This window comes from Anomaloglossus baeobatrachus, chromosome 5 (genome assembly GCF_048569485.1).
Source record: "Anomaloglossus baeobatrachus isolate aAnoBae1 chromosome 5, aAnoBae1.hap1, whole genome shotgun sequence".
NCBI lineage: Eukaryota > Metazoa > Chordata > Amphibia > Anura > Aromobatidae > Anomaloglossus > Anomaloglossus baeobatrachus.
Window position 1 is genome coordinate 266,268,478 of NC_134357.1, and position 13,025 is coordinate 266,281,502.

The 13,025-nt window shown below is 40.0% G+C and overlaps 1 protein-coding gene across 1 annotated transcript in view; it reads left to right on the forward strand.

The window, feature by feature from the left end:
• Positions 1 to 1,785: 1,785 nt before the first annotated feature.
• LOC142311231 (uncharacterized) overlaps positions 1,786 to 13,025 on the forward strand; it is a 124,693-nt gene continuing 113,453 nt past the window's right edge. The window contains exon 1 of the mRNA XM_075349453.1: positions 1,786 to 1,902. The gene's annotated coding sequence lies outside the window, so the exon portion shown is untranslated. The remainder of the gene's footprint in view (positions 1,903 to 13,025) is intronic.

The following is a 13,025-nucleotide window of genomic DNA, read 5'->3' on the forward strand; positions in this document are numbered from 1 at the left end:
ACATATTTATGGGGATAATTATCTGAGGATGACACATTTATGGGGATAATTATCTGAGGATGACACATTTATGGGGATAATTATCTGAGGATGACACATTTATAAGGATAATTATCTGAGGATGACACATTTATGGGGATAATTATCTGAGGATGACACATTTATGGGGATAATTATCTGAGGATGACACATTTATGGGGATAATTATCTGAGGATGACACATTTATGGGGATAATTATCTGAGGATGACACATTTATGGGGATAATTATCTGAGGATGACACATTTATAAGGATAATTATCTGAGGATGACACATTTATGGGGATAATTATCTGAGGATGACACATTTATGGGGATAATTATCTGAGGATGACACATTTATGGGGATAATTATCTGAGGATGACACATTTATGGGGATAATTATCTGAGGATGACACATTTATGGGGATAATTATCTGAGGATGACACATTTATGGGGATAATTATCTGAGGATGACATATTTATGGGATAATTATCTGAGGATGATACATTTATGGGGATAATTATCTGAGGATGACACATTTATGGGGATAATTATCTGAGGATGACATATTTATGGGATAATTATCTGAGGATGACACATTTATGGGGATAATTATCTGAGGATGACACATTTATGGGGATAATTATCTGAGGATGACACATTTATGGGGATAATTATCTGAGGATGACACATTTATAAGGATAATTATCTGAGGATGACACATTTATGGGGATAATTATCTGAGGATGACACATTTATGGGGATAATTATCTGAGGATGACACATTTATGGGGATAATTATCTGAGGATGACACATTTATGGGGATAATTATCTGAGGATGACACATTTATGGGGATAATTATCTGAGGATGACACATTTATGGGGATAATTATCTGAGAATGATACATTTATGGGGATAATTATCTGAGGATGACACATTTATGGGGATAATTATCTGAGGATGACACATTTATGGGGATAATTATCTGAGGATGACACATTTATGGGGATAATTATCTGAGGATGACACATTTATGGGGATAATTATCTGAGGATGACACATTTATGGGGATAATTATCTGAGGATGACACATTTATGGGGATAATTATCTGAGGATGACACATTTATGGGGATAATTATCTGAGGATGACACATTTATGGGGATAATTATCTGAGGATGACACATTTATGGGGATAATTATCTGAGGATGACACATTTATGGGGATAATTATCTGAGGATGACACATTTATGGGGATAATTATCTGAGGATGATACATTTATGGGGATAATTATCTGAGAATGATACATTTATCTGCTGGTGACAGTTATGGGGTTATGTCTAATGATGACACATTTTGGGGTTTTCTGCAGGTGACACATTTTGGGGGTTGGTGACAGGCAGATTTTGGGGCTATCTATGGATGACACAATAATATACTAGACACCCCCTTTTGGGCATACTTGTGCAGACACACTTGTGAGGATACTGCTGTGGAGAAAGCTATGGCTGAGTGCTGAGGAGCGCTGCTGTAGGTGTCTCGCTAGCATGAGGATTTCTGTAGATTGTGTATGACCCCGAGCACCAGTTTCCCCTCATGTACAGGGCGTGAAGGGAGCAGATAAAGAAGCTGACTGCGTGGACTGGGGTGTGTACCAGCGCCCCCTCCCACACACGCAGAAGACTGGAACGCAGACCCCGGATATTATGTGGAACGCACACCGGAAGTGAACTGTGAATGACCCGGAAGTGTGTCTCTATTATCTTGGCGACGTATTGTGCTGGTCCATGTGGTCCAGAGGGGAGCAGCATTCTCAGCAGCACCTCCACCTGCTCTGACCTCTGCCGGCGGCTCCCATCCGTCTATCTATACAGGTGACTGGATCATGACACAGTGTAAACAACTTTTGGCGCATCCTGGGCGGTGATTGTAAGGACTGGGCATAACAGCTTTATCTGCACTGCTAGATAGATTAGTGCACTCTAGCATGTAATATCAGTAGCTGTATATTATAATTGTGTTTAAAGTGTGCAATATACTGGCCTGTACTGTATACTGTACATTATATATACACCCAGTGCAGAGTATACTGGCCTGGGACTATATACCGTACATTATATATATACACAGTGCAGAGTATACTGGCCTGGGACTATATACCGTACATTATATATATACACAGTGCATTATACTGGCCTGGGACTATATACCGTACATTATATATATATACACAGTGCATTATACTGGCCTGGGACTATATACCGTACATTATATATATACACAGTGCATTATACTGGCCTGGGACTATATACCGTACATTATATATACACACAGTGCAGTATACTGGCCTGGGACTATATACTGTACATTATATATACACACAGTGCAGAGTATACTGGCCTGTACTATACTGTACATTATATATACACAGTGCAGTATACTGGCCTGTACTATATACTGTACATTATACACAGTGCCGTATACTGGCCTGTACTATACTGTACATTATATATACACAGTGCAGTATACTGGCATGTACTGTATACTGTACATTATATATACACACAGTGCAGTATACTGTACATTATATATACACACAGTGCAGTATACTGGCCTGTACTGTACATCATATATACACAGTGCAGTATACTGGCCTGTACTGTATACTGTACATTATATATACACAGTGCCGTATACTGGCCTGTACTATACTGTACATTATATATACACAGTGCAGTATACTGGCCTGTACTATACTGTACGTTATATATACACAGTGCAGTATACTGGCCTGTACTGTATACTGTACATTATATTTACACACAGTGCAGTATACTGGCCTGTACTGTATACTGTACATTATATATACACACAGTGCAGTATACTGGCCTGTACTGTATACTGTACATTATATATACACACAGTGCAGTATACTGGCCTGTACTATATACTGTACATTATATATACACAGTGCAGTATACTGGCCTGTGCTGTATACTGTACATTATATATACACACAGTGCAGTATACTGGCCTGTGCTGTATACTGTACATTATATATACACACAGTGCAGTATACTGGCCTGTGCTGTATACTGTACATTATATATACACACAGTGCAGTATACTGGCCTGTGCTGTATACTGTACATTATATAAATATACACACACAGTGCAGTATACTGGCCTGTGCTGTATACTGTACATTATATATACACACAGTGCAGTATACTGGCCTGTGCTGTATACTGTACATTATATATACACAGTGCAGTATACTGGCCTGTACTGTATACTGTACACTATATATACACAGTGCAGTATACTGGCCTGTGCTGTATACTGTACATTATATATACACAGTGCAGTATACTGGCCTGTGCTGTATACTGTACATTATATATACACAGTGCAGTATACTGGCCTGTGCTGTATACTGTACATTATATATACACAGTGCAGTATACTGGCCTGTACTGTATACTGTACATTATATATACACACAGTGCAGTATACTGGCCTGTACTGTATACTGTACATTATATATACACACAGTGCAGTATACTGTATATTATATATACAGTGCAGTATACTGGCCTGTACTGTATACTGTACATTATATATACACAGTGCAGTATACTGGCCTGTACTGTATACTGTACATTATATATACACAGTGCAGTATACTGGCCTGTGCTGTATACTGTACATTATATATACACACAGTGCAGTATACTGTACATTATATATACAGTGCAGTATACTGGCCTGTACTGAATACTGTACATTATATATACACAGTGCAGTATACTGGCCTGTACTGTATACTGTACATTATATATACACACAGTGCAGTATACTGGCCTGTACTGTATACTGTACATTATATATACACACAGTGCAGTATACTGGCCTGTACTGTATACTGTACATTCTATATACACACAGTGCAGTATACTGGCCTATACTGTACATTATATATACACACAGTGCAGTATACTGGCCTGTACTGTATACTGTACATTATATATACACACAGTGCAGTATACTGTACATTATATATACAGTGCAATATACTGGCATGTACTGTATACTGTACATTATATATACACACAGTGCAGTATACTGTACATTATATATACAGTGCAATATACTGGCCTGTACTGTATGCTGTACATTATATATACACACAGTGCAGTATACTGTACATTATATATACAGTGCAATATACTGGCCTGTACTGGATACTGTACATTATATATACTGTGCAGTATACTGTACTGTATACTGTACATCATATATACAGTGCAGTATACTGTACTGTATACTGTACATTATATATACAGTGCAGTATACTGTATACTGTACATTATATATACAGTGCAGTATACTGGCCTGTACTGTATACTGTACATTATATATACACAGTGCAGTATACTGGCCTGTACTGTATACTGTACATTATATATACACAGTGCAGTATACTGGCCTGTACTGTATACTGTACATTATATACACAGTGCAGTATACTGGCCTGTACTGTATACTGTACATTATATATACAGTGCAGTATACTGACCTGTACTGTATACTGTACATTATATATACACAGTGCAGTATACTGGCCTGTACTGTATACTGTACATTATATATACACAGTGCAGTATACTGGCCTGTACTGTATACTGTACATTATATATACACAGTGCAGTATACTGGCCTGTGCTGTATACTGTACATTATATATACACAGTGCAGTATACTGGCCTGTGCTGTATACTGTACATTATATATACACACAGTGCAGTATACTGGCCTGTGCTGTATACTGTACATTATATATACACACAGTGCAGTATACTGGCCTGTACTGTATACTGTACATTATATATACACACAGTGCAGTATACTGGCCTGTACTGTATACTGTACATTATATATACACACAGTGCAGTATACTGGCCTGTACTGTATACTGTACATTATATATACACACAGTGCAGTATACTGTACATTATATATACAGTGCAATATACTGGCATGTACTGTATACTGTACATTATATATACACACAGTGCAGTATACTGTACATTATATATACAGTGCAATATACTGGCCTGTACTGTATACTGTACATTATATATACACACAGTGCAGTATACTGTACATTATATATACAGTGCAATATACTGGCCTGTACTGTATACTGTACATTATATATACAGTGCAGTACACTGTATACTGTACATTATATATACAGTGCAGTATACTGGCCTGTACTGTATACTGTACATTATATATACACAGTGCAGTATACTGGCCTGTACTGTATACTGTACATTATATATACACAGTGCAGTATACTGGCCTGTACTGTATACTGTACATTATATACACAGTGCAGTATACTGGCCTGTACTGTATACTGTACATTATATATACACAGTGCAGTATACTGACCTGTACTGTATACTGTACATTATATATACACAGTGCAGTATACTGGCCTGTACTGTATACTGTACATTATATATACACAGTGCAGTATACTGGCCTGTGCTGTATACTGTACATTATATATACACAGTGCAGTATACTGGCCTGTACTGTATACTGTACATTATATATACACACAGTGCAGTATACTGGCCTGTACTATATACTGTACATTATATATACACAGTGCAGTATACTGGCCTGTGCTGTATACTGTACATTATATATACACACAGTGCAGTATACTGGCCTGTGCTGTATACTGTACATTATATATACACACAGTGCAGTATACTGGCCTGTGCTGTATACTGTACATTATATATACACACAGTGCAGTATACTGGCCTGTGCTGTATACTGTACATTATATAAATATACACACACAGTGCAGTATACTGGCCTGTGCTGTATACTGTACATTATATATACACACAGTGCAGTATACTGGCCTGTGCTGTATACTGTACATTATATATACACAGTGCAGTATACTGGCCTGTACTGTATACTGTACACTATATATACACAGTGCAGTATACTGGCCTGTGCTGTATACTGTACATTATATATACACAGTGCAGTATACTGGCCTGTGCTGTATACTGTACATTATATATACACAGTGCAGTATACTGGCCTGTGCTGTATACTGTACATTATATATACACAGTGCAGTATACTGGCCTGTACTGTATACTGTACATTATATATACACACAGTGCAGTATACTGGCCTGTACTGTATACTGTACATTATATATACACACAGTGCAGTATACTGTATATTATATATACAGTGCAGTATACTGGCCTGTACTGTATACTGTACATTATATATACACAGTGCAGTATACTGGCCTGTACTGTATACTGTACATTATATATACACAGTGCAGTATACTGGCCTGTGCTGTATACTGTACATTATATATACACACAGTGCAGTATACTGTACATTATATATACAGTGCAGTATACTGGCCTGTACTGAATACTGTACATTATATATACACAGTGCAGTATACTGGCCTGTACTGTATACTGTACATTATATATACACACAGTGCAGTATACTGGCCTGTACTGTATACTGTACATTATATATACACACAGTGCAGTATACTGGCCTGTACTGTATACTGTACATTCTATATACACACAGTGCAGTATACTGGCCTATACTGTACATTATATATACACACAGTGCAGTATACTGGCCTGTACTGTATACTGTACATTATATATACACACAGTGCAGTATACTGTACATTATATATACAGTGCAATATACTGGCATGTACTGTATACTGTACATTATATATACACACAGTGCAGTATACTGTACATTATATATACAGTGCAATATACTGGCCTGTACTGTATGCTGTACATTATATATACACACAGTGCAGTATACTGTACATTATATATACAGTGCAATATACTGGCCTGTACTGGATACTGTACATTATATATACTGTGCAGTATACTGTACTGTATACTGTACATCATATATACAGTGCAGTATACTGTACTGTATACTGTACATTATATATACAGTGCAGTATACTGTATACTGTACATTATATATACAGTGCAGTATACTGGCCTGTACTGTATACTGTACATTATATATACACAGTGCAGTATACTGGCCTGTACTGTATACTGTACATTATATATACACAGTGCAGTATACTGGCCTGTACTGTATACTGTACATTATATACACAGTGCAGTATACTGGCCTGTACTGTATACTGTACATTATATATACAGTGCAGTATACTGACCTGTACTGTATACTGTACATTATATATACACAGTGCAGTATACTGGCCTGTACTGTATACTGTACATTATATATACACAGTGCAGTATACTGGCCTGTACTGTATACTGTACATTATATATACACAGTGCAGTATACTGGCCTGTGCTGTATACTGTACATTATATATACACAGTGCAGTATACTGGCCTGTGCTGTATACTGTACATTATATATACACACAGTGCAGTATACTGGCCTGTGCTGTATACTGTACATTATATATACACACAGTGCAGTATACTGGCCTGTACTGTATACTGTACATTATATATACACACAGTGCAGTATACTGGCCTGTACTGTATACTGTACATTATATATACACACAGTGCAGTATACTGGCCTGTACTGTATACTGTACATTATATATACACACAGTGCAGTATACTGTACATTATATATACAGTGCAATATACTGGCATGTACTGTATACTGTACATTATATATACACACAGTGCAGTATACTGTACATTATATATACAGTGCAATATACTGGCCTGTACTGTATACTGTACATTATATATACACACAGTGCAGTATACTGTACATTATATATACAGTGCAATATACTGGCCTGTACTGTATACTGTACATTATATATACACACAGTGCAGTATACTGTACATTATATATACAGTGCAATATACTGGCCTGTACTGTATACTGTACATTATATATACACAGTGCAGTATACTGGCCTGTACTGTATACTGTACATTATATATACACAGTGCAGTATACTGGCCTGTACTGTATACTGTACATTATATACACAGTGCAGTATACTGGCCTGTACTGTATACTGTACATTATATATACAGTGCAGTATACTGACCTGTACTGTATACTGTACATTATATATACACAGTGCAGTATACTGGCCTGTACTGTATACTGTACATTATATATACACAGTGCAGTATACTGGCCTGTACTGTATACTGTACATTATATATACACAGTGCAGTATACTGGCCTGTACTGTATACTGTACATTATATATATACAGTGCCGTATACTGGCCTGTACTGTATACTGTACATTATATATACACAGTGCCGTATACTGGCCTGTACTGTATACTGTACATTATATATACACAGTGCCGTATACTGGCCTGTACTGTGTACTGTACATTATATATATACACACAGTGCAGTATACTGGCCTGTGCTGTGTACTGTACATTATATATACACAGTGCAGTATACTGGCCTGTGCTGTATACTGTACATTATATATACACAGTGCAGTATACTGGCCTGTGCTGTATACTGTACACTATATATACCCAGTGCAGTATACTTGCCTGTGCTGTATACTGTACACTATATATACACAGTGTAGTATACTGGCCTGTACTGTATACTGTACACTATATATACACACAGTGCAGTATACTGGCCTGTACTGTATACTGTACATTATATATACACAGTGCAGTATACTGGCCTGTACTGTATACTGTACATTATATATACACAGTGCAGTATACTGGCCTGTGCTGTATACTGTACATTATATATACACAGTGCAGTATACTGGCCTGTGCTGTATACTGTACACTATATATACCCAGTGCAGTATACTGGCCTGTGCTGTATACTGTACACTATATATACACAGTGTAGTATACTGGCCTGTACTGTATACTGTACACTATATATACACACAGTGCAGTATACTGGCCTGTACTGTATACTGTACATTATATATACACAGTGCAGTATACTGTATATATATATATATATATATATATATATATATGTATATATACACACACAGTGCAGTATACTGGCCTGGGACTATATACCGTACATTATATATATATATATGGTGAATTATAATAGCCTAGACTCTAGCACTATATACTGTACATTTTTTATATAATGTGCATTATAACAGCCTGGACTACAGTACTATATACTGTACAATATGAGAAATATAAATTCCAATGGGTGCATATTGTGAAAAAAATAAAAAATTGCCAAAATATATGGGAAAGGATCCATAAGCCACTCCATGAATGGAGATGAATGACAAAGGAGAACACTGGAGTATATGGCTAAAAAACAGTATTATTTTAGTGTTATTTTATTAAATCAAAATATAAAATGTACAAGATGAACAAAGACAGCAAAAGAAGCTCTAGGTAAATATAATACAACCAGTGAAATGGGTATAGCCAGGGGCGTAATTACCGCGGTCGCAGGGGTCGCTCTATGTATCATCAGCCTACCCCTGTGCCTGCGCGGTGACGTCACTCCTGTGCGACTGCTGTGCTGAGAGTACAGAGCGCAGGACGGGAGTATGCAGACTGGAGCAGCAGGGGGGAATGAGGAGAAAAGTACTTTTTTTTTTTAAGCATATATAAATTAGTGAGTACACGGTGGCCAGAGGCTTGGGGAGGCTGCATTATACACAGGGAGGCCTGGTAGGGGCTGTATTATTATACATGGTGGCCTGGGGAGGCTGGCTGCATTATTTTACATGGAGGCCTGGGGAGGCTGGCTGCATTATTTTACATGGAGGCCTGGGGAGGCTGGCTGCATTATTTTACATGGAGGCCTGGGGAGGCTGGCTGCATTATTATACATGGAGGCCTTGGGAGGCTGGCTGTATTATTATACATGGAGGCCTTGGGAGGCTGGCTGTATTATTATACATGGAGGCCTTGGGAGGCTGGCTGTATTATTATACATGGAGGCCTTGGGAGGCTGGCTGTATTATTATACATGGAGGCCTTGGGAGGCTGGCTGTATTATTATACATGGAGGCCTTGGAAGGCTGGCTGCATTATTATACATGGAGGCCTTGGGAGGCTGGCTGCATTATTATACATGGAGGCCTTGGGAGGCTGGCTGCATTATTACACATGGAGGCCTTGGGAGGCTGGCTGCATTATTACACATGGAGGCCTTGGGAGGCTGGCTGCATTATTACACATGGAGGCCTTGGGAGGCTGGCTGCATTATTACACATGGAGGCCTTGGGAGGCTGGCTGCATTATTACACATGGAAGCCTGGGGATGCTGGCTGCATTATTACACATGGAAGCCTGGGGAGGCTGGCTGCATTATTACACATGGAGGCCTGGGGAGGCTGGCTGCATTATTACACATGGAGGTCTATGGGGCTGCATAATAAACATATAGGACACCTTATATATGGACTATAGGGGTGTATTATACATGGAGGTCTGGGGGGCTGCATTATACATGGAGGTCTATGGGGATGCATTATACAACATGAAGGACACCTTATACATGGAATATAGTGGTGCATTATACATGGAGGAGTATGGGGCTGCATAATACAATGTGAAGTGTTATGGGGTTGAGTTAGAATACATATAGGACTATGGGGGCTACATCATAATCTATGGAGCCTACCTTATACATGGACTATGGGGGTGCATAATAAAACATGGAGGCTAATGTGGTGCAGTATAATATATGGAGTACTATGGGGTGAATTGTAATTATATAGAAAACTATGGAGTGAATTATAATACATGGAAAACTATGAGAAATTCATTATTATTATATGGAAGGCTATGTGGGTGCCATTATAGTATTTGGAGAACTATATACAAGGGGGGACAAGGATTCAAGCAGGGAATGGGAACATTTTGTGCTGAGGGAAAAAGGCTCTTTGCCTCAGCACCCAGCTTTCCCATGCTCTGCTATACATCTCTCAGCACCCAGATTCCCCATGCTCTGCTATACATCTTCTCTCAGCACCCAGCTTTCCCATGCTCTGATATGGGAAAGCTGGGTGCTGAGGGAAAGATGTATAGCAGAGCATGGGGAAGCTGGGTGCCGAGGACAAGATGGATATCAGAACATAGGAAAGCTGGGTGCTAATAGAGTGATTTTTAGATCATGGGAAACCTGGGTGCTGAGGGTAAGAGCCAAGTGTCAGCATGATTATCCTGTACCCCAAGTGTCGGGGTACGTGTAGGGGGAGGGGGGGGGGCGGTCTGAATTTTACATCAGGGCCCATCAAACTCTAGGTATGCCACTGGGTATAGCGATGTAGATAGCTGAGGGGACAGATAGCTAATGTTAGGCCGGAGTCACACTTGTGAATGACTCACCAAGTTTCTCATTGGCATCACCCGGCGCGGCTGGCTTCTCTCCTGACAGTAGCAAGTCGGCTGCATGTATTTCTATGCAGCTGACCCGCTCCTGTCAGGGGAGAGTGCAGCCGTGCTAAGTGATACCAATGCGAGACTCGTGCAAGTGTTACTCCGACCTTATAATAAGTAAAAAGACTAACATGGATATTAAAGATGGCTGTGGGTAATAGGATGTCTTCCCAAGAGGGAATGTAATAAAGGACAACCTTGTCCATAAAGTACACCGGAGCCAGAAATCAAAAAGGAAAATCCCCAATGCACATTTCACTTGTTTGTGGTGTTGCTTCAGTGGGAGAAACCCTCTCTCGATCAGAACATGGCTGCTAACTACTTACATGTCTCCAGTCTTCACTTCATCCAAACTTCTGGAACGCTTGGTCCAGTCCCGTCTAATCCGCTATCTCTCAGATAATTGTCTTCTTGACCCTTTATAATCCAGTTTCCGGTCCTAAATCTAATGGGCACTACTCCCTGCTGATTTTTCTGTATCACTCTGTGTATTTGACACTGTGGAACACCAGCTCCTCCTTACTTTGCTCCGCTCTATCAGGCTCAATGACACCACTCTCTCCTGGTTCTCCTGCCACCTCTGAGCGCTCCTTCACTGTATCTTTTGCTGGCTCTTACTCCTCTCTGCTCCCGCTCACTATTGTGGTTCCTCGGGGCTCAGTCCTAGGTCCCCCTCTTCTTCTCTCTATACACCGCCCCTATGGTACATACCATGCCAATGACACCCAATTATACACATCTTCTCCTGACGTCACTCCCACCTTAATACAGGACAGCTCCCTGCTGTGACCTGGATGCACCCCGGGGCTGTCCAGATCACAGCAGAGGCAGGAAATCGGCGCCATCTTTGAGTAGCTGACAGTGTATGCTGTGTGCTGCAATTTCCCCGTCACCGGTTCGGCCTGTGTGAGTACGAGCGCCTTTCCCCGCGCTGCTGCTATCGTCTCCAATGACAACCCCCCACCTCCCCCACTCACTCTCCTTGCCGCAGCTGCTGTACCGACTCCCTGTCACCGTTTCCCCAAGTCACCCGTTCGGCTTGTGTGAGTACCGGCGCCCCTCCCACCGCTGCTACAGTCTCCAATGATACCCCCCGCACCGCCGCCGATATCCCCCCCCCCCTTCAGAATCCGACCTTTTCTCACCTTTAAAACTGCAAGAACACTGTCGCTGTTATTCATCTCCTCTCTAATCCATCCTGAATGCGGCAGCCAGGGTCGTGTTTTTGTCCAGCCACTATACCAATGCCCCCACCTTGTGCAAGTCATTTCAATTGTTGCCCATCCGTTAAAGATACAATATAGCCTAAGCCTGCTTTCACACATCCGGTTTTTGCTGTGCGGCACAATCCGGCTCTTTGCAGAAAAAACGCAACGTTTTTTTTTTTTTTTGCCGCTGGTTGCGGTTTTTCCGCATAGACTTTCATTAGTGCTGGATTGTGCCGCATGGCCTTGTGTTCAGTCCGGTTTTTGCCGGATGAGCATATTTAGCCCATGCGGCAGCCGGATGGAATGT